The following is a 24,141-nucleotide window of genomic DNA, read 5'->3' as shown; positions in this document are numbered from 1 at the left end:
GATTGGAACTGCATTTGTTTCTATTGTCCAATACTAGTCTATGGTCTTGGTACAACACATTTTATCTACCGATTCATTAGCTGGCTGATGTTGGGGTTGCTTCCGTTTTGGGGCTATTTTGAATAATGCTGCTAAGGACCATTCCTGTGCAATCTGTTTTCAGTTCTCTTGGTCATAGTCCTAGGAGTGGAATTGCTGGGTCATAAGGTAACTCTACATTTAACCTTTTGAGGAACTACCAAGCCATTTTTCAAAATGGCTACACCATTTCCCATTCCAATAAGGGGTCCAATTTCTCTATATTCTCATCAACACTTGCTATTCTCCCTCTTTTTGCTTACAGGCATCCTAATGGGTGTGAAATGATATCTCATTGTGGTTTTGATTTACATTTTCCTGATATTTACTGATCCTGACTATCTTGGGGTGCCCGGGTGGTTCAGTCGGTTAAGCGTCCAACTTTTGATTCAGCTCAGGTCATGATCTCAGGGTTGTGAGATCGAGCCCTGCTTCACGTTCCATGCTGGGTATGTATGAGCTGCTTAAGATTCTCTTTCCCTCTCCTCAGCCCCTCCCCCCTACTCATGTGCTCTACCTCTCTAAAAAAAAAGATGATATTGACTATCTTTCCATATGCTTATTGGCCATTTGTATTTTTTCTCTGGAAAAGTATCTATTCAGACACTTTATCCTTTTTACTTTGGGTTGTCTTTTTAGAGTTGGGTTATAAAAGTGCTTTACATAGCCTAAATACAAGGACCTTACCAGATAGATGAATTGCAATTATTCTCTACCATTCTGTGGGTTTTCTTTTCTCCTCTTGATGGTACAGCAACAAAAATTTCTAATTTTTTTTAAGATGTTTTTTATTTATTTGACAGACAGATCACAAGCAGGCAGAGAGGCGTGGGGAGCAGGCTCCCTGCGGAGCAGAGAGCCCAATGTGAGGCTTGATCCCAGGACCCTGAGATCATGACCTGAGCCGAAGGCAGGAGTCCCCCAAAATATCTAATGTTGATGATATCTAATTTAACTATTTGTTGTTGTTGTTGATGCTTGTGCTTTTGGTGTCATATCTAAGAAACCGTGGCTTAATCCAAGATCTCAAAGATTTACACCTATGTTTTCTTCCAAGAATTTAAGTTTTACAGTTTGAGCTGATTTTTGTATGAGGTGTGAGGTGGGGATCCACCTTCATTCTTTTGCATGTGGCTATCCAGTTGCCCCAGACTATTTTTCCTCCACTGGAGGAGGCTGATGCCCTTTTCAGAATCGATTGACCATAAATGTGAGGGTGTATTTCCGGGCCTTCAATTACATCTATTCATCTATATGTCTTAACTTATGCTAGTACCATCTTGTCTTGATAACTATAGCTTTGTAGTAAGTTTTGAAATAAGGAAGTGTGACTCTCCCATCTTCACTCTTCTATTTCAAGATTGTTTTAGTTATTTTGGGTCCCTTGAATAGTTCCATATGAATTTTAGGATCAGCTTGTTGCTTTCTAAAAACAAAACAAAACAAAACCAACTGGGATTTAGATAAGGATTGTGTTGCATCCACAGTGTCCTGGGGAGTGTCGGTATTTGAAGTCTTTTTATTTGTTTAGATCTTTAATCACTTTCAACAATATTTTGTAGTTTTCAGAGTATAGGTTTTATGCTTTTTATCAAATGTATTCCTGAGCATTTTATCCTTCTTGATGCTGTTGTAAATAGAATTGATTTCCTAATTTCATTTTCAGATTTTTTTATTGCAAGTGTATGAACAACATTTTTTATATACTAACCTTGTTTCCTGTGACCTTGATGAACTCATTTATTAGCTGTAATACTTTCTTTGTGTGGATTCAGGATTTTCAGTGTATAAGATCATGTCACCTGTCACCTGAAGGTTCTTAAGGACTACAACGACTACGCAGTGGTAGGACTAAACTGGGGGTGGTTCTTCAATCCCTTCAAATTAGTGATGTGTTTTTTGCTGAGAATGTTTCATTTTTCTAGTTAGAAAAGATAAGTCTCTCAGCAACAAAATTCACTACTAATTCTTTACACATTGCATTTCAACTAATGCAACTGAAAAACACAGTTTTGGTTTGTTTTTTTTTAACCACAAGGGTTGCACTTATCAGCCTATAAAAACACATGAGATCATGACGGCAAAAAACTGTCAGTATTTATCTTTTTCATTTAGAAGGCAGCATGATTTAGTGGAGAGACCTCCTCGGCCTCTGGAATTAGAAGACCAGTTGTTAGCCCACATCTTAGCAATGATATTACAGGGTTAACGTTCAAGATTCAGGGAGGGTCCAACGACTTCTCCAGGCTTCCTTCTGTAGGCTGGCTGTTCCCTCTGCAGAAGATGGAGTCTCAGGAGGGTAGCAGTGCCCTGGACCAGAGGAGACAGCACTAGCCAAGCCCTTTCCTTGGGAAATGCCTACTTCTTTTCAGTCCAGGCTTTTCCTTGGTGTCATCTATAATTCTTTTCCTGGTTTAACACTACTATGACATTTCACTTCACTGAGGAAACCCTCTCACGCTTAGAGTGGATCTATCGTTGGTGAACATATATCCAGACCTTATCTGGCCTGGTGCCTGATCTACAAAATGCATGGGAAAATCAGTAATGATCTAGAAGAACAAACCGGCTGTGGCCTTATCTCAATCACAGGGCCACGGCTTCGTCACGGGGATGGAGAACTGGCAGGGGAAATTCCAGGCCTTATCATAATGCTCATTGCCGTAGCTGCCTCGTTGCTTCCTTCCTTAATATGCAATTAAGGACTGACTTTGTAAGAGACAAACACCATGTCAGTTTTATGATAGCCAAAGCCTATAATCTGAACATGTGTTTTCCCAGCTGGGCTCGAGAACCTGGTGGCAAGAGTGTGGCCCTCAAGTCAGTTTGTCCTTCGATTCAAATCCTGGCTCCATCTCGTCACAGCATGAGACGTTGGCCATTTACCTACTCTTTCTAACCTTTTACACTCTCTGTAAAAAGAGCACATAGTAGTTCATAGAAATGATGGTGAGAACTGAAGAAAATATATATAGTCCTTACCATACGATAAGCACACGCTATGCTTTAGCTGTTAGGAGGAGGGAGAGGAATATTCTTCGTCAAGGCATTGGGCTGATGAAGCTAAGAAAATTCTTTTAAGCCCACTCCAGCGGTTTTCAGATGTTAGTATACATAGCAATCACCAAGAATAATTTTTTTTAATGAAAATTCCCAGACTCGACCCCCAGACTTTCTGCTTCAGTAGTCAGTGGCAGGGCCCAGGAGTCGGCCTCTTTAGCAACAGCTGTACAGCAGCATCCTGACGCAGGTGATCCGCAGGCACTTTTGAAAATTACCTTTCGTTTTGCAGGCACCTGGATGGCTGAGTCGGCTCAGAGGCTGCCTTCAGCTCAGGTCATGATCTCGAGGTCGTGGGATCAAGTCTCAAGTGGGGCTCCCTGCTCGGAGGGGACTCTGCTTCTCCTTTTCCCTCTGCCCCTCCCTCTGCTCATGCTCTCTCTCTCTCTCAAATAAATAAAATCTTAAAATTAATAAAAAATAAAATTACCTTTCATTTTTATATAATTTCAAATTTACAGAAAAGCTGCAAAAATAGCAGAAAGAACTCACGCTTTACAAAGATTCATCAATTTTTATTTTGCTACATTTACTATATCGCTCTCTCTTTTCTCTATTTGTCTCTAGAAAATTTTTTTCTAAATCATTTGAGAGTAGGTTGTACATCATACCTCTTTACTCCTTAAAACTTCAGTGTGTATTTCCTAAAAATAAGAATATTCTCTTTACAGGGACACCTGGGTGTCTCAGTGGATTAAGTGTCTGCCTTTGGCTCAGGTCATGATCCCAGGGTCCTGGATCTGGTCCCCAATCAGGCTCCTTGCTCAGCAGGGAGGCTGCTTCTCCCTCTGCCTGTTCCTCCCCCTGCTTGTGTGCTCTCTCTCTCCCTGAAAATAAGCCAATAAAATCCTTAAAAAATAAAAAGAATATTCTCTTTACATAAGCACTGGTCAGTTATCAAATTCAGGAAACTCAACATTGATAGAATACTTTTATCTAATAAACAGTCCATATTCCAATTTCATCAATTGCCCCAATATGCCTTTTCTCATAACTTTTTCTCCCCATACAGGATCCAATCCAGGGACCAGTACATACTGCATTATGAGTGACATGTCTTTTGTCTCCTGCAATCCGGAACAGTGCCCGAGCCTATCTTTACTTTATGACATTGACTTTTTTTTTTTTTTTAAAGAACACAAGCCAATTATTTAACAGAACATCCCTTATTGTGGCTTTGGCTGATGTTTTCTGGTGATTAGATTTGGGTTATCTATTTTTGGCTAGAATCCTACATAAGTGAGGTGTCCTTTTCAGAACATCTCCTCCGGAGATGACACATGATACCTGCTTGCTTTTTATTGGCGAGACAGACCTCACTTTGAGAAATACTTGAGCAACCACCATCCGTTCCAAGAGGCCTCAGAACCTGAAGTGGTCAGACAAGGACTCAGGATGGATACTATTCTGAATTTTCTGATTGTGGATTTGTTACGGGACTTCTCTGTCCATTGCCTTGGTAGCTCAGAAGGTCACATATTCAACACACTGCTATTACCTTCAAAACCACAACATATCTTTATGTTGAAGTTATACAATTCCCTACCTCTACTCCCCATGCATTGATTTTTTTTTTTTTTTAAAGTAAGCTCTATGCCCAACATGGGGCTTGAACTCATGAACCTGAGATCAAGAGCCACAGAGCCCCGTACTCTGCTAACTAAGCTAGCCAGGTACCCCCCCTCCACTCCCACCTATTTTTATTCATAGTAACTCTGGATCATGACTTCTATTCTGTGGTTAATGCAGATGATCTATATGATGTAACACGTGACATAACTAGATGCACCCATGCTCTTGGTGGTAGTTTGAGGCTAGTGGAGAAAACTTACTTTCTGGCATCACACATTTTACAATGACCTATCAGCTTCCTCTTTGGTGGTGTGCTTGGAAGGGCTCACTTATTCTTCCACTACCTCTAAAACATGAGGCATAAACTGTAACTGCTCTTTTATTACTGATGTTTTCATAGAAAATCTCTGGCCTGTTCTCTCAGTGTCCCTACTTCATGTTGACAATGTAATTCTCATGGCATTCGTTCATTCATTCATTCCTCCATTCATTCTACCAGTAGTTTGAAGACTAAGAAAGAAGATGATGTTAGTCTTTAAAAGGCTGGCATATCTTGGGATGCTGGTGACATAGTCGGTTAAGCATCGTAGCCTTGGTTTCAGCTCAGGTCCTGATGTCAGCCCCACATCGGGCTCTGCACTCAGCAAGGAGTCTCCTTGAGTTTCTCTCTCTCTCTCTCTCTCTCTCCCTCTGCCCTTCCCCCACATTCTCTCTCTTTCTCTAAAATAAATAAACAAATCTTTAAAAAATAAATAAGTAGGATGCCTGGGTGGCTCAGTGGGTTAAGCCTCTGCCTTCAGCTCAGATCATGGTCTCAGGGTCCTGGGATTGAGCCTGTCAGGCTTTCTGCTTGGCGGGGAGCCCGCTTCCCCCTCTCCCTCTGCCTGGTGCTCTGCCTACTTGTGATCTCTCTCTCTGTCAAATAAATAAATAAATAAAATCTTTAAACGAAATAAGGAAATAAAATAAATTTTAAAAATTTTAAAAATAAAAAATAAAAAGCCAGCATTTCTTGAGACCAGCCGCATGTCAGCCACCACGTAACACCTCACAACAACCGGAGAGGAATGTTTCTACAGACAAGGAAACAGAATTACATAACTCACTTGACAGCAAACTACTAACAAGCAGTGGAACAAGGATTTAATCTTGGGTCTAAATGAACTCTTAAATCTACTGTTCACAGGTAATGCCAATAAATTGCAATGGTAAAGACAGAGTGAGCGACCTCAATTCACAAATTTCAGAATACCAGAATTAGGCATGCTTCTCAACATTGAAAGGGCAGCTTCAGGTCAAATGAGAGCAGCACCTTCCAAAATGGCCGGGAAACCTGAGGGACTTTTACCCTGCAGGGCCCTTCAGGAGAAAACCGAAAGTATCGTAACAGATTCTTCCGAAAATGTTGAAAATAAAGTTGAAGTCCCTGTGTTCTTGCCTGCCTCTCACCTACCCTCCTTCTTCCTCTCCGTAGATTACTATTACTGCGTTTTTATACTTTGCATAAATAATGTCATTACAAATATAAATCAATAAATTGAATACAAAAATACTACGTTATATGTAAATATGTACAACTTGGTGCTGCCACCAAACATGTTTTCAAGACCTAGCATTTCTAGCAAAAGTTGGTCTAAGACACAATGTCTAAATACACATTTTTTAAAAAAGATTTTATTTATTTATTTGACAGAGATCACAAGCAGGCAGAGAGAGGAGAAGGGAAGCAGACTCCCTGCTGAGCAGAAAGCCCAATGCGGGACTCGATCCCCGGACCCTGGGATCATGACCTGAGCCAAAGGCAGAGGCTTTAACCCACTGAGCCACCCAGGGGCCCTAAATACACATTTTTAATGCATTCATGTTAATGATCATGTGCCATGAATTCCTGCAATTTATATGTGTTCTTCTCATGAAAAATATTTGGTTTATAAGGGGTTCTCAGGGATGTTAGGATTGATTGGAAAATGCCTTTAACGTTGGAGAGTAGCATTATGAATAAAGCCCCCAAAGAGAAAGAGGAGAAAAGATGTGCGGAGCTGGCATTTAGCATTAGAAAGACCCTTTCCCTTGAGCCTGAAGGTCTCAAAAAGACATTATTCATTTCAATAACTCCGCATTAGGAAAAAAGAGGTAAGTGTCAAAATAGATGCTATACTAAAGACTAATTAACGTTTTATGTATTCTCAGATGTGCAAGTTGTCCTTATTTATTTACTTAATAAACAAGCTTAATTTTAAAAAATATTTTATTTATTTATTTGACAGAGAGGGAGAGAGAGAGATCACAAGTAGGCAGAGAGGCAGGCAAAGAGGGGGAAGCAAGCTCCCTGCTCTGCCAAGAGCTCGATGTGGGGCTCGATCCTAGGACCCTGAGATCATGACCTGAGCTGAAGGCAGAGGCCTAACCCACTGAGCCACCCAGGCGCCCAAACAAGCTCAATTTTTTCGAGCAGGTTTAGGTTTACAAAGTTGAGCAGGAAGTACAGAGAGTTTCCGTATCACCCCTCCACTCACACATATACCTCCTCCTACAGTATCAATATCATACACCAAGGTGGTACCTTTGTTTTCTTATATATAGATGAAATTATGTTGACACACCATTGTCCTCCAAAGTCCATAGTTGACACTGGGATTCACTCTTGGTGTTGTATCTTCAGTGGGTTTTGGTAAATGTATAATGGCATGTATCCACCCTTGTAGGATCACACAACAGAGTTTCACTTGGGCATAAAAATCCTCTGTGCTCTCCCTATTCATTCCTCCCTCTTCCCAACTTCTGGCAACACTAATCTTTTTATTATCGACATAGTTTAACTGGAATCACACAGTATATATGTAGCCTTTTCAGATTGACTTCTTTCACTTAGTCACACATGTTTAAGTTTCCTCCATGGGGGAAAACTCCGATAGTTCATTTCTTTTTAGTGCTAAGTAATATTCCAGAATTGTCTAAATGTACCACAGTTTATTGATTCACCTACTGAAGGACATCTCAGTTGCTTCCAAGTTAGGACAATTCTGAATAAAATTTCTATAAATATCCATGTATAGGGTTTCATGTGTCTCCGGGAGTGCAACCCTTTTCAGTAAATACCAAGGATCATGATTTCTGGATTGTACGGTGAGAATGTGTTTAGTTTTAAGAAAATGTCATACTGTCTTTCAAAGCAGCTATGCCATTTTACATTCTTACCAGCCCTGAATGAGAATTCCCGTTTATCCACATCCTCACCAGCATTTGGTGCTGTCAGTGTTTTGGACTGTGGTCCCTCTAATAGTTATTAGTGGCATTTCATTGTTGTTTTAATATGCAAATCCCCAATGCACATGAGTGTTACTATCTTTTCATATGCTTACTTACCATCTGCATATCTACTTCGGTGAGGTATCTGTTCACATCTTTTGTCCAATTTTTCATTGGATTGTTTGCTTTTTTTTTTTGCCGAGTTTTAAAGTTCTTTGTATATTTTGGATAGCATTCCTTTATCAGATGTGTTGTTTGCAAATATTATCTCCCCCTCTGGCTTGTTCTTCTCTTTCTCTTTACATTGGCATTCACAGAGCAGAAGTTTTTTGGTTTTAATGAAGCCCAGCTTATCACTTATTTCTTTCATGGATGGTGCCTTTTGCATTGTGTCTAAGAAGTCATCATCCAACCCAAGGTCATCCAGATTTTCTCCCATGTTATCTTCTAGAAATTTTATAGTTTTGTGTTTTACATTGAGGTCTTTGATCTATTTTGATTAATTTTTGTGAAGGTTGTAAGGTCTATGTCTAGATTCATTTTTCTCTACATAGATGTCCTGTTGTTCTAGCACCACGTATGGAAGAATCTACCTTTGCTCCATTGTACTGTCTTTACTCCTTCATCAAAGATCAATTGATGATATTTATGTGAGTCTATGTCCGCACTGTCTATTCTGTTTCATTGATCTATCTAACTTTTTTTTTTAACCGATGCTGCACTGTCTTGATTACCATAGCTGTAAAATAAGTCTTGAAGTTGTGTAGTGTCAGTACTTTGACTTTATTCTTTTCCTTCAACATTGGTTGATTATTCTGGGTCTTTTGTCTCTATATAACTATAGATTCAGATTGTTGCTATCTACAAGATAACTTGCTGAGATTTTGACTGGCATTTTTTTCTTGTCTAATTGCATTATCTTGGACTTCCTCTCTACTAAGTCCCTTACCATCACCTAGTCAGTTTCCATCTTCCAAAATGTTGTTGACATCTCTCGTTTGCTGTGGTCTCCATACTTGTTCTCTTTTTCCTTGTGGATTTGTATCTTTTTTAAAAAGATGTTTATTTTATTTATCGTTAAGTAAACTGTATCCCTACTGTGAGGCTAAAACTCACAACCCCATGATCAAGAATCTCATTGCTCTACTGACTGAGCCAGCCAGATGCTCCAATTTTTTAATTTTTAAATTTTTTTGGAGAGAGAGAGAGTGAACCATGGGGGTGGTGCAGAAGGAGAGATAGAGAGAGGTAGTTTCTACACCCTGCAGGGAGCATGAGGCAGGGCTCAATCTCACGACTTTTAATCATGATCTGAGCTGAAATCAAGAATTGGGTGCTTAACCAACTGAGTCACCCAGGCACCCCTGTATCTTTTTTAAAATCCCCCCTTTATCACTTTAGTGAGATTCTGGAAAGAGAGCAGAAATAAATGAATATGATTGCTTCATTAGGTTACCCAGAAGTGTATTTATTTTTCACATATTATCACTTTAAAAATTATGCCTAAGGGACCAAAAAAGCTGCAAGTTGCAGAGCTTCTTTCAACTTTTAAGTAGGTCTGATACCTATGATCTTTATAAACTCTTCCCAGAGATAGAATCCCAAATGAATAATAGGTCTGACACTATATCGACCTTCTCACATTTTTATGTACAAAAACATAACTTAATGGGTAATTACGTGCTTTACAAATGGATTTGCAATGGGAAATAGTTAACTCTCCAAGGATATCTAAAGTAAAATTTTATGGGCAAAAACTCAATTCATAGCTAATGGGAACATAATCATTATATATAATATAGTGTACTTACACCTTTCTGCTAGCCAAGTCACTAAGCATATTCTTTAATTTGGAAGCTGGAGTTTAGTGAGTGGCACCAACATTTTAATCAGTGGAAAATGCAAAGAGGAGGACACACAGAAAGAAAATAGGCCATGAGAAGGACTGGATGACAAAGTAGAATGGCAGCCACAGGTGAGAGAAGGCCATTGAGTACCTGGTGAAAGGTACCACTAAGATAATATGAAAATAATGTTGGGTTCTCACTACTGTAATGGACATAGTGATGGAGGGATTAAGGAAAGGGAAGGGGGAGGGTGGACCAAACAACTGCTGTGGACATGAGTCCAGTGTCCTGTTACAGTCAAGGGCATGACTGCTATGGAACAAAGAGTTTCCAAGTTACAAGACATGCTGGATTTGAATAATGGGTTGTAGATCAAGAATGTCCTACATTAAAATAATAATGGCAAAGACAGCCAACCTAGAGAATTTAAGGGGAAAAAAAAATAATGAAAGTAGATTTGATGAGGATCAGAAGGAAGGAATTCTTCCAAGTAGATTTCAGAATTTCAAAAGCACTGATATTCCAAAAAGGGGTTGCAGGTTGGCAGAGGGGGATGAAATGTGCCCTCCTTAACAAGGAAATAACGTAAATGATGACATCAGGGACAAACCAAGCGAAAACGTAATGATAAGGGCCTCATAAAACAATATAATAACTAATGTTTACTCAGCATTTACTATATGACAAGCACAATGCTAAATATCATACCATTAACACATTTCCTCTTCAGAGTTCCCTGTGAAGTAGAAACTATTTCCTGATTGATAGATGAGGAAACCGAGGTTCCATGACTTTAAATGATTTGCTCAAGTCCACACGAACTCTAGTCTGATTCCAGAGTTGGAGCATGGATTTATAATTCCTAGTCTCAGTAATAATTACTATTTCCTAAATATCATTTATTTGTCAGGCATGTTGTATACTTATCTTTATTTCTCACTACAGCCCTGAAGTAGATTTAAATAATACCTAGGTATTAATAAGGTATCATGCCTTATTAAATATTAATAGTAGCCTTGAAACAATCCTGTGAGGTAGTTATACAGATATTTATAGGATATTACTTTATCAATTATTAATAGTATTTTGATGGAGATTAACATTCAAAAGTATGAACAGTTGATATTGAATTCCCTCAAAAGCAAACCACCTTTAGCATCTGTTTCATCTCCCCTGCCTCCTCCTACTCCTCTTCTCGTCCTCTCTTTCTCCTCCTTCTCCCCTCCTCCTTCCCCACCTCCCCGGTTCCTAGCAAATCACAGGGCACTCCTACACCCAGTTCTAGCTGCTGCTTCTCATACTCAGATCTGGAGCCCATCCTAACCAAGGCAGGGAGTTTGTCTTAGTTTATCTCAGCTGCTATAACAGAGTACCAAAGACAAGACAGCTTATAAACAGTGGAAACTTGTTTCTCACAATTCTAGAGGCTGGGAAGTCCAAGATCAAGGTGCCGGCAGAGTCAGTGTCTGGTGAGAGCCTGCTTCCTGGTTCATAGACAAGCCATCTTCTCACTGTGTTCTCACCGTAATGATGGAAGGGCTAGGTTGCTCTCTGAGGTCTCCTTTGTAAGAGCACTAATCCCATTCTTGAGGACTCCACTAACCTCCCAAAGGTTCCATTTCCCAATATCATCACATTAGGGACTAGGATGAATTTGAGGGGTGGTGGGTAGGGGAACACACAAACATTCAGTCTATAGTAGATTTCAGAATTTATAGGCTGAGTCTGTCCCCATAACCTCATCTCAGGGAGCTGAGAAGTAAATCCGCCCTCTAGGACCTAGAGTCTGGCTCCCTAGTCATGGCTGCTTGGTGCCTGTGTGACCTGCCCATTGCCCTATTTCTTTGGTTTCTGGGAAGACCACAGACTCAGTGTACCCGAGGAATGCACGGAAGGTGATTGGGCTGATCTGTGAGGCATACCTCTCTTAGTGCTTGGCCCTCACCACCCTTAGTCCTGAATCTTGACACAGATCCTGCCCCTGACCTCAGTGCTGAGACTGCAAATCAAAGGTCAGCCCAGTTGGAACTATGCATTTCATGGTCAGGGTCATGGTTCTCCAGACTTTGAGCTTTTGCTGCAATCTCAATTTCCTCTCACTGTGCTCCCTGCCCGCCCCCAACCTACCTCCCAGTGCCAAGTTTTCTGAAATTGTGATTAAAGTACCAGGCTTTGTGGGCCTTGTGCCTACTCTGCCCAGTTGGCCTCCATCCAAAGCAGTATGCTGCAGCAAGGGAAGACCTGGAGGTAGATTTCCCATAAAGCTTGTTCAAGTGCTCACACTTTAGGGTGTCTGTTAGCACTAGGTGGTACAGAGCATCCTAGGTGGAAAGAGAAAGCCAGGTTGTTGTCAAAAAGAATTTTATGCTGGTAAATTGCCTACAGTGATCTCAAAAGAAAGGAATATGAATCTCTAAGACACAAGTATTTTGTTGTAATTTCCTTTCCTCATTCTAAATAATACTCGCTTCTGTATCTTATTTTTACATTTGTATTATTTTTCTAGAAGAGTGACCACCAAATTTTATAAGCTTCAGGCCCACAAAACCTGGATCTGCCCTTGGGAAGACACATACCCAAACCTCATCTCCAGAGATTGTGATTTCATTGATCTGGGGCAGTAGATCTCAGCTGAGGTAAAATTTTTCTGCCCAGTGGATATCTAGCAATATCTAGAGACATTTTCAGTCATCACAACTGAGAATGGGGAGAGGTTTGCTCTTGGCATTAATGGGTAAATGCCAGATTGCTGTAAAACAGCCTGCAAAACACAGGACAGCCCCACAACAAAGAATTATCTGACTAAAAATGTCAATGGTGTTGCAAGTGAGAAGCCCTGATCTAGGATGAGTCTCTGAGCATCAGCATTTTTCAAAATATTCTCAATTAATATGAGTATACAAACGGGGTTGACAACAACAGTTCCAGAGAAAATAATAGCTAACCTTTACTACTGAGTACTTGTTGTGTGCCAGTCATTGTTCTAAATGAATGAACTCCTTCAGTTTCTGAGTAAGCCCTATTAGTATTCTTATTGTTCCCATTTTACAGATGAGGAAACTGAGGAGCAAATATTAAGAAACCTACCCTGAGACTCAACCCCACACAGTTGGGCTCCAAAGGCTGGGCAGTTAACTACCATTGCATACCTGAACCTCCTGGACTGACTGGCTTCATCCAGCTAGAGCTCTCTATGAGAGAAGGGAGTGAGGGTCCCTGTGGCTCCCATAGTTGTAATCCTGCCTACCCCCAACACTTAGAAATGAAAATGAGAAAATGTCTTAAAGTAGATACAGCTGAGGGCAGTGGCAGAGAGGTACTACAGAACCATTTTGGAGTATGTGTCAAAAGACAGTAGTTGGGTATTTGTTCCAGTTTCTCAGATATGTATATATCTAGTTCAATTTGATGAATTTTCCTAAAATGAAAGTTTAATCTAGATAGGGTAGACCCCTGTTCGGGTAAGAAAAGAAACATGCCCATCAGACTGTATGTAAGTAATAGTAATTGTTGCTCCCTTCACCGTCTCTCTTGCACGGTAAGAGTAATGGGCTATGTGGCAACGTAGCTTTCACAGATGGCCATATTTAATTGAAAGCCATGCCCAGCAGCTGCTGGAAATGCTGACTATCAGACTGGGAAAAGTACTGCCAAATGGGAGGAATGCAGACAAGGTCTGTGGCAAAATGATAGAAATATATAAAGTGAAATGACTCTCTTTATTCACTGTTACAAAATGCTCAAGCAGAAAAGGAAAGTACCAGCACACTTCGTTTTGTATTTCAATTCCATAACACTGAGATGATGAAGGTAGTTCCTGCCTTCAGGGCAGGGGATGTGGTGGGGATAAGGCCAAGATGCAAATATTTCTAAAATAAAACAGGCCATGGAAAGAGGTCTATCCCGTGCTTGGAAAAGAACCCCAAGCCCCACATGAGAACCATGCCATGGCCAACTCCTTGGCCTCAGCCCAACAAGACCCTGAGCAGAGAATTGAGTTCTGCCATGCTTGGATTTCTGATTTTTGGAAACTGTGAGATAATAAATTTGCATCATTTTCCACTGATAAGTTTGGGATGATTTTTTACACAATACCAGGAAACAAACACCAGGGATTACAATGGTTGATTTTTTTTTTTTCTTTTTTGACAGAGGGAGAGAGATCACAAGTAGGCAGAGCAGTAGGCAGAGAGAGAGGGGGAAGCAGGCTCCCCGCTGAGCAAAGAGCCCAATATGGGGCTCGATCCCAGGACCCTGAGATCATGACCCGGGCTGAAGGCAGAGGCTTAACCCACTGAGCCACGCAGACGCCCCCAGTGATTGATTTTTGAATGCCAAACCAACCTTACATTCCTGGGATAAACCCTATTTGGTCATGATGTATTATACTTTTATAGTGTTAGATTTGATTTGCTAAAATTTTTGTCAGAATTGTTTATATATGTTCATAAGGGACATGGCTTAAAGTAAAAGAAGAAATCTGAAGGAGAAAGAAATGGAAGATGAGAAAGGAAGACATGATAGATGAAAGAACAATTTAAGTAGAGGTGGGGAAATAATCAGAATAAGTTTGGAAAACAATCCAATGGGTTTTTTGGTTTTGGTTTGGGTTTTTTTTTTAAGATTTGATTTATTTATTTGATAGACAGAGATCACAAGTAGGCAGAGAGGCAGGCGGGGTTGGGGTGGGGGGAGAAGTAGGCTCCCCGCTGAGTAAAGAGCCTGATGTGGAGCTCGATCTCAGGACCCTGGGATCATGACCTGAGCCGAAGGCAGAGGCTTTAACCCATTGAGCCACCCAGGTGCCCTGGGTTTTGTTTTGTTTTGTTTTGCTTTTTTAGAAGATTTTGTTTATTTATTTAAAAGAGAGAGAGAGAGGGGCGCCTGGGTGGCTCAGTGGGTTAAGGCCTCTGCCTTCAGCTCAAGTCATGATCCCAGGGTCCTAGGATCAGGCTCTCTGCTCAGCAGCGAGTCTATTTCCCTTCCTCTCTCTCTGCCTGCCTCTCTGCCTACTTGTGATCTCTGTCTGTCAAATAAATAATAAATGGAATCTTTAAAAAAAAGAGAGAGAGAGAATGTGTGTGCATATGCATGTGTGAGCAGGGAAAGAAGAAAAGGGGGAGGGAGACGGAGGGGAAAGAGTCTTGAGCAGACTCCTCACTGAGCACGCAGCATGACATGGGGTTTGATCTCACGACCCTGAGATCAGGACCTGAGCGGAAACCAAGAGTGGGCACTTAACCAACTGAGCCACCCAGGTGCCCCAACAATCCAGCATTTAATTTGGCTGGATAATTAGAGATAAGAAGTCAAGTGATGGAGAACGCAGCTGCAAAACTCGGGAGCAGAATGCATGCTTAATTTGGGAGATGAAGTCAAGAGTCTCTTAAAGTCACTGAGGGCCATAACGGGATGAGTGAGGCATAGCAGTGTGCAGTTCGTAGCGTACCACGCAGAACCCGAAGGACTGTAGGGAAGCCCTTGCAATTGTCTGGTTAGAGGTCACCAGAGCCTAAACCTGGGCATGGTGGCAAGGAGGAGGGAAAGCAAGAGACAGAGGAAGAGATCAAGCCTGTAGCATTCAGCCTAGATGTTGGATTGGCTCCACTCCCTCTTTGGACACCTGAAGAACATCAGCAGGCCCAGTCATCTAGTCCAATCATCTAGTGATTGGGACCAAGCACTGAAGGCAAACCTGAAAATTACTGATCACCTGCAGGCTGGGATCCCTATGTTCCCGCTGGGCCCTGGCCTGGCTGGTTGACCCAGACCAGACAGTTGTTAACGGTGGCCTAGGAGGCCCAACCCAGAAGAACGCCAAGAAACTGGTTTGAGCCTGCTGTCTATTCTGGGATGGTAGGTGGTTCAGCTTAATAAATGAAAGTGGGAGAGGGGACAGGGGCCTCAGGGAGCAGAACTGTGTTCACTCAGTAGGGGCTTGAAGCATCTCTCTTGGGTTGGTAGTCCCCATGCAAGGTCAGAAGCAGAGGCCGACAGAAAGGACTTTCCTGGATCTCAGCCAGCTGTTTCAGGTCATTATAATTCAGTGGCTCTTAGCATGGCGGGGGCCTAACAAATAGGATTATTGAGTAAGACCAATCTCTGTATTTTACAGTTTAGGAAAATGAGGCCCTACCTGCAGAAGGGTTAGAGTGCTTTGCTTTATTTAATTTTGCCTACCTGAAGTAATTTTTTTTTAAAGATTTTATTTATTTATTTATTTGACAGAGAGAGAGAGTTCACAAGCAGGGAGAGAGGCAGGCAGAGAGGAGGGGAAGCAGGCTCCCTGCTGAACAGAAAGCCTGACGTGGGGCTTGATCCCAGGACCCTGAGATCATGACCTGAGCCCAAGCCAGAGGCTTAACCCACTGAGCCACCCAGCCTCCCCTGAAGTAATGTTTTTAAACCTTGACACAGAAAGTTGTATGTTGGAGTATAGAGATTCATGCAAAGCCCTGGGACCGAATCCATTTTTCAGCTTCTAAGCAGGTTTTTGCCTTCCCTGTGATAGAGAATTTAAAGGGCGTAACGGCAGAATTATGGAGTGGACAAGGGAACATGTTGCTGATTGGAGGGTAAATCCAGGGAAAAGCTGTTTCCTTCAGCCTGGAGGCATCTTAAACAGGAGGATAAATCTCAAAACTAAGAGCGATATCCATTGATTTGCCGGAGAGTGGAGCCACATACACTTTCTCCATCTGCTCTGATCCTAGGAAGGCAGCTAAGTTCACTATCCCTGACACAACCTGGCTTCATAGGAACCCAAACAATTGAAAATGGAAGGCGCTGTCTCAGCAAAGTGTCATCTAGACTCAGAATTCTCAGGTGACCTGGACCAAACTGGGATGGCTGGGACAGGTAAGCCAGTCCATGGGGCAGTAAGCCAATGTATCCGCAAGACCCCTGGGGGCAGTGCTCCCCAGGGCTGTCAGGGGCTTCCTAACCTTAGACCACTGAATATTGGAGCTGGAAGTGATTGGTCATTGGGACTGCAACTCTGGAAGTGCTGGGGAAGGAGACAATTGTGGGTATCTTATCTCCTCTCATCTGCTCTCCTCTCCTTCCCAACAGCTGGCAACGTGCTCTTCTAAAGCAAGGGTTTAGTTTTCAGACTCAGAGACCAGCTGCCTTAGGAAGCTTTCCTTTTCCCCCATCAGATGGGATCCCTCCACCTCCTGAGTACTCGTCCCAATGCATCAGTACCTTCATTACAGCAACATGGCGTCACACCACACTTTGCATGACGGTGTTATTCCCCCTCATCATGGACACTGTGGTGCACCACCCAGATCCCCACCATCAGAGCCAGGGCATAAATCCTCCCAGCTTCTGGGGATGTTGCCTGCTGTAAGCTCATCGCTGAGTCCCTCCCCAGGAAATTCCCTCCTGCAAAGGGAATCCTCTCATCTAAGCTCACTCTCCCTCCCAGGGAGGAAACCCGCACCCAACGACATCATACAAAGACACATCTCCCTTGTCTTAATTCTGGACCTCTCTGAAGGGCCATCTCCGCTTCAGAGCTCCTGTGGGACCATATTCCAGTTCAGCTCCCCCTTTTGCCAAATCCTACACAGGTGTTGTTCTTGAGGACACTCCCTGATAAACTTCCAGCTCCCAGATCTCCATCTCCGACCCAGGAAACCCAACCGACAATACCCCCTTGAGACCGGAAGCTTACTGAGGACGAGCTGCCAAATTCTTTGTATCCCCCTTCTTCTTCCATCCTGCTCCATCTCCCTGGTACTCAGCACAGCGCTGAACAGATTTCGGAGGGATGGGACATGGATGATGACTTGCACAAAAATTGGACAAGGACCATCTTTTTCCCTTCTCCCTTTGGATCCAAAGTAAACACTGAATATCTTCTTGTCTCTAATATGCAAAATATTCATAGAATTGACAAAGAATACAAAATATATGCAATCTAAGAATTCCTTCCGTAAAGCGTTTCCCGAGGAAATTCACATTTTAAAACCCAGAGAATGTTTGTTTATTTTTAAAATGAAGGAAGTGTAGCCCAGTCTCATTTTAATCTTTCTGCTTTAGGTGAGCAGGCCTCAGGGGCAATCCAGAGAGGCACCGTATAAGTCTACCTGGTTTCTGGCACCCTGGCGAAATTCTCACTGCTGATGAAAAAAGTCAACAACCTATTCCAGTGACTCTGCAGACACTTCAGAAAAATCTAAAACCTTCCCTTGTTTAGCTCAATGATAATTTTGGCTAAGTGCTTATTAGTGGCAATGCTTATAGCCTAATTGGGGCTGTATTTCTGCTCTAATGGGTCCCAGTCAACGTTCCCAGCAAGAGGTTGTAAGGCAGATCCCCTGGTGGGTTGGCATTTTACTCTTCTAACAGCCTTCTGTTCTGTTTGATTAGCTTTGTGGTCCTCCTTGCTGTGGCTGCCCTTCCTAACCCCTGGGGGGAAGCCAGAGGACACTTGTTTGAACTGGCTTCTAGATTACACAGATCCAGGAGGTTAAAGTTTACGGTTGGACTACACGTTAACATTGATTTTTATATCCCCAACCATCTAGCGGCAGGGCTGGCTTGAAAAACGTTTGAATGAATGAATGAACAGACAAATGATGACTATCATTTCCTGGATCTTGAAACCCCAAAGATGGGTTAATCGGACAAGCATGATGCCTTTCGTCCTTCTTTACAACTTGAGATCCTTATTTCTTCATCCAGAGTACCATGACCTTCACAGATTTTTCTCTCCTGTACTTTTTCCTTTTCAAAGGCAAACAGCAACATCAGGCTTCCCAGAGGCAGAGGATTCTTACCCTCCATCACTCTACTATGTTGGAGCCCCACCTTGGCACTCCCTGAAGCCCACAGCCAGCTCTCCCATTCCCAGGAGGGCCCTACCCCCACCTCTGGGGTCTAGTTCCATCAAAAACATCCCGGGAAAGGCTGATACCTTCATCCCCAGTCCCAGCACTCTAAGCCAGGTTCAGCGGACAAAGGCCCCTCAGTTCTTCCTTTCCTAACTAGACTTTCTAGGCTGGCAATTCCCACCCCTCACCCCAGTCCCGGGGGAGTTCATTCTTTTCTGCTCTGTTCATATATTCATCAGACGGGACTCCTGTTTTGTGTGTCCCGGAGACTTTTATTTTTTGGTCTTTGAAGTGGCTTTGCATAGCTCTATTCTGCTTAACCGATTTTAAGGTAATTTCTTTTATTTCAAATCCATGAGGCCCTCCTCATGGCTCATGTCACAGTTAAGTTGTTGTCTCCTCTGGGGCCCCCAAAACAGCACGTGAGGGTGGTATTCTTTTTGAGGGCTCACTACTGTTGACTGCTTGTGGGTACAGCCTAGGCTACAAGGTCCGCACCCTAGTGAGCCCCTTCTTCTGTTTTCTGATTTTTCCCCCCCAGCTTTATTAAGATGTAATTGAAACACAACATTGTGTTAAGTCTAAGGTGCATCATGCAATGATTTGATCCATATACATATTGTGGGATGATCACCACAAGATTAATTAGCACATCTATTGCCTCACATCATTACCGTTTGCCGTTGTGACTGTGGTAAGAACATTGCAGATTTTGTCTCCGAGCAACTTTCAAATATAAAATACAGTTTTGTTAACCATAGTCACCACTTCTTCGTTTTAGAGCTGTTAAGTTTGTACTCTGACCAATGTCTACTCACCTGCCTTGCTCCTCAGACCCCATATTCTCTGTTTCTGTGAGTCTGGCTTTTTTAGGTTCTACATACAGGTGGGAGCATGCAAGATTTGTCTTTCTCTGACCAATTTATTTCACTTAGCATAACACCCTCTAGGTTCATCCGTGTTGTTACAAATAGCAAGATTTCCTTCTTTTTTATGACTGAGTAGTATTTCATTATATACATATATGATATACATACACATAAGAATAATTAGACACACACACACACACACAATATCTTCTTTATCCATTCATCCATAGATGGATACTTAAAATGTTGTTTTTATATCCTAGCTATTGTAAATAAAGCTACAACGAACAGGAGAAAACAGATATCTCTCCAAGATAGTGATATCATCTCCATTGGATATATATCCAGAAATGGGATTACTGGATGATATGGTAGTTCTATTTGTAATTTCTTGAGGATCCTTCATAATGTTTTCCATAGTGGCTGCACCAAATTACGTTCCCACCAACAGTGCTTGAAGGTTCCCTTTTCTCCACAACCTCACCAATATGTGCTATCCTAGTGAGCCAATTTGGAACCTTCTCTGCCCTTCCATCTCTCCCCAGTTACCTGCTCATTCAACAATCAGGTATGGAGAGCCCACTAAGGTCCAGGTTCAGAACTATCTTCTTGGGATACAGGATACATACATTTTAGTGGACCCTACTTTCAAGAACCCATAGTGAGGGAGTGTGGAAGTATGATGTGGTCAGAGTGATGGAATTACCCATTTAAGAGGATGGACAAGGAGCCCCAAACTAAGGACAAGGAGAATGACCTTGGGAGATTTCCTAAGGGAGGAGATGCCCCTTCTTTCGTCTTAAAGGATTAGTCAGCAGTAGCTTGATAAAGATGAGTGGATGCGAATATTCATTTATGATTCATCCAACAAATATGTTTGGAGACCTGCCACATGCCAGGCAAAGTTCTAGGTGCTGGGGAGACAGCAATGAACAAAATAGAAAGTTCATATTCATGGGAAGAAACAGACTATAATCAAATAAGTAAAATATATACTATGTCATAAGGTGCTAAGAGTTATACAGAGAAAAATAAATTGCATGTAAGGGGTGACTTTTATTTTTTTTTAAGATTTTATTATTTATTTGACAAAGAGAGAGTGAGATAGTGGGGGAAGGGGTAGAGGGAGAGAGAGAGAAACCCAATGAGACTCCTTCATGAGTGCAGAGAGCACAAGCAGGGGGAGGGGCAGAAGGAGAGGGAGAAGCAGACTCCCCACTGAGCAGGGAGCCCCATGTGGGGCTCCATCCCAGGACCCTGGGGTCATGACTTGAGCCAAAAGCAGCCACTTAACAGACTGAGCCACTCAGGGACCCTAAACGGGTGACTGAAAAATGGTAGTTTTAAATAGGGTAGCTAGGGAGTGCTACTCTGTTTTTACCAATCCCTTTCATCTTCATTGTGGTTTTAACTATTTCAAAACACTCTTACATCTATTAGCTGATTCAAATCTTAAAATAATCCCGTGAAGAGGTGGGCAAAATTAGTCTCCTGGTCTCTGTTGCTCCCTGTGATAGTTTGCTAGGGCTGCCATAAAAAGTACCACTTAATGGCTTAAACAATAGAAATGTATTGTCTCATAGTTCTGGGGGCTAGAAGTCCAAGATCACAGCGTCAGCTGGGCTGGCTCTTCCCGAGGGCTCTGATGGAAGCTGTTCTTGGCCTCTCTCCTTGGCTCGTAGATGGCTGCCTTCTCACAACTCAGCCTCGCCATCCCTCTATCTGAGTCTGTCTCTGTGTCCAGATTTCTTGTTTTCATGATGACCCCAGTCATACTGGCGGGGGGGGGGGGCACCCTTATATCCTCATTTTAACTTGATTACCTCTTTAAAGACCCTGTCTCCAAATAAAGCTACATTCTGAAGTACTGGGGATTAAGGTCCAACATATGAATTGTGGTGACAGAGGGAGGTGAAGGACACAGGTCTACCCACAAGACCCCCCAAATTACTGAACTTCGCATACCACCACCAAGATACATGGAAGCTGGTGCTGACCAGCTCGAAGGCTAAAGGTACAAGACGACCCGCGCCATCCATGATCACTTGCAATTCATAAGCCTAATTACCTCGGATCATCTACCCAGGACTGAAGGCACATTACATGAAAGGTTCTACTTGACTCACTTGAAAAGCCAAAAAAAATTTTTTTTTAAAGGACCTGACCAATCTAGGTTGAACTAGATTTTGATTCCAGGATTAGTCACCTCTTTAACTCTGAGAAATCCTGAAAAATCCAGACTAAGCAAGGCCTGGGCAAGCTGCTAAAGCTAAGAAACCAGGCAGAAATAACAAGGGAGTAGGATAGATTAAGAGGTAATGTGAACCCAAGAAGGAATGAGAATAGTGAGAAAAGGGGAAATAGAGAGGTAGGGGAGCTGCAAACCCTCCGGTCACCTCAGAAATTACACCTCCTCACTAAAGATTAGGTAACATGTGGAAAAGTATTCTGAAAGGTTGAAAGTGCTACAATTATGAAATATTCTTTTCTGAGGCAGAAAAACAATGCATTGTCTCCTCTGGAGACCGGTCCTGCCAGGTTTTCTGGCAGACTACTTCTAATTTTTCCTTCATTTAATTTTTAGTCACAAATAAAATAGCATAACTCTGTGAGTTGCCAACATCCATTTTCATGGCTTTGAGGAGGTTGCTCTTTTTAATTAACTAATGTGAAAATTTCCAAATCATATTGACCTCCAAGCTAACTCAACTAGCCGTGTCAGGTTGAAATGCTCTGCTTTCTCCTGAGGTCCTGGTATAACTCTTATCTTAGAAGGCAAGAAGGTTGGAATAAATGTCCCTGCCTCTCATATCTCACTCCTGCCTTGGTCTAAGTCTCCTGCGAATAGCAATTCATTTGTGTTCAAGAACCTTCCACCCAGGGGTTCTCAAAAGCTACTCAAGGCACACCTGATGGGCCTCAAACTGACCCAAGAAATTTAGTTTTCTCTTTAGTCCTTTGGGACAAACTATTTACAAATCCATATGCTCACTTTTATGGACCTCTAAGACCTATTTACTAATAGCATGCTAAGGGAATTATACAAGGTTAATCTAATTTGGAATTCATAAACCAGAATCAATGAGCTACAAGATTTTATTGAGGATTCTAATTTAATATTCCTCCAAGAAGTCTGGCTTCCAGGGAAAGTTCTGGTGGAACCTCGCCCACATTCTCCGGATGGCGCTTTGTCATTCCTCTGTGTCGCCATGTGTGAGTCAATGTCTTTAAGTGTGGCCATTCTGACTTTTAATTATAATTTGCTGTTAACTTAGCTTCATCACTATCAAGTTAGTTGTGATTTGTTTGGTTAAAATAACCAGTATTGCATATTTGCTCCAACTGTATTTTTTTACTTTTAATTCTCCAGTAATTACACATAAAGACAATTATGCATTGCAATTTGAATATGAATCCTTTATGTCCCAACTGGTAAAGCACATGTACACTTAATCTCCTAAAATATACTTTGCAATGGCCCCTCAATAATATTCTTGAATTATTTTTCCATTAGTACATGGGAAAGGAAAGGGTTGTTGGGCTATTGACTATTTTGCCCAGCATAAAGTGAACTTGAGGAAAAAGAAAAGGTTGAAAACTACCGCTTTAGACTCTAGGAATAAACAACTACATTTACTGCACATTTTGCAAATAGCTTGTAAATGGCATATGCAAATTTATTTCCCTCGGTAAATGCCTGAAAAATAAATATCCGCACTTACCTTTCTCCAAACTCTACTCAGCTGCACGCTCACTGTGGTTGTAGCAGGAAGTAATGCAGCTGTACTGACCAGGCAGCAGAGTGGTGACTGGGAGTCACCACTGGCAAACTTCAGAGCAAAGGTTTCAGGGTAACTATAAACTGTAAATATGATTGGCACAGACAATGCTGAGCTCTGCATGTACAGCCACAGTTCAAAGAAGTTAAGTTTCTGTTCAGGGTTGTGGTAACTGCTGGTTGCACATCAGTAAATGCCCAGTGTCCGTGAAGGTCCAAAGTGACCTGAGGAGGCAGTCTTACTTTAGGGTTCCTTTGGGCATCCAAGTATTCAGGAATCCTCCAGAGTTGGCCCTGGGCTGACTTGAGGCACCATTGTGGTTTCAAATATTTACCCCCCTGTGGATCCCACTGAATTTTATTTGTATCTGTTACAGTGTTGTGTTGTGCTTTGTAGTGGTTTAGAAAGATCTAACATCCTCACAGACTTTGTTTCTTTAGGGCAGGACCAGGTTTTACCCATCTTTAGGAGGCAGCTTGGCAGAGGGCCAGCCACAGAACCAGAGGACTGGGAAACCTGGAGTGAATCTTGGCTCCACCAGTGATTGACGAAATAAATGATTTTTGGACAAGTAGTGGTACGCAAAGATACTGTTAGTTTACATTATCACTTAATCCAGAGACTAAAGTAGTTTCTGATTACTTCCCTATCTTTTCTCATAAATAGATAGATGGATGGGCAATGGCCAGATTAAGATCCCTATCTCCACATCGGGCTCTCTGCTCAGCGGGGAGCCTGCTTCCCCCTCTCTCTCTGCCTGCCTCTCTGCCTGTTTGTGATCTCTCTCTCTCTCTGTCAAACAAATAAAATCTTTTAAAAAAAAAAATCCCTATCTCAATCATTCTCT

The 24,141-nt window shown here is 42.0% G+C and overlaps 1 protein-coding gene across 1 annotated transcript in view; it reads right to left on the bottom strand.

The window, feature by feature from the left end:
* The window catches only part of LPGAT1 (lysophosphatidylglycerol acyltransferase 1), a 118,539-nt gene extending 95,226 nt beyond the window's left edge, over positions 1-23,313 (bottom strand). The window contains exon 1 of the mRNA XM_032862808.1: positions 23,238-23,313. The gene's annotated coding sequence lies outside the window, so the exon portion shown is untranslated. The remainder of the gene's footprint in view (positions 1-23,237) is intronic.
* Positions 23,314-24,141: the final 828 nt, after the last annotated feature.

This window comes from Lontra canadensis, unplaced genomic scaffold, assembly GCF_010015895.1.
Source record: "Lontra canadensis isolate GAN:19392208 unplaced genomic scaffold, GSC_riverotter_1.0 scaffold24, whole genome shotgun sequence".
NCBI lineage: Eukaryota > Metazoa > Chordata > Mammalia > Carnivora > Mustelidae > Lontra > Lontra canadensis.
The sequence above is the reverse complement of the archived record's forward strand: the minus strand, read 5'-3'. Positions and strand labels throughout refer to the sequence as shown.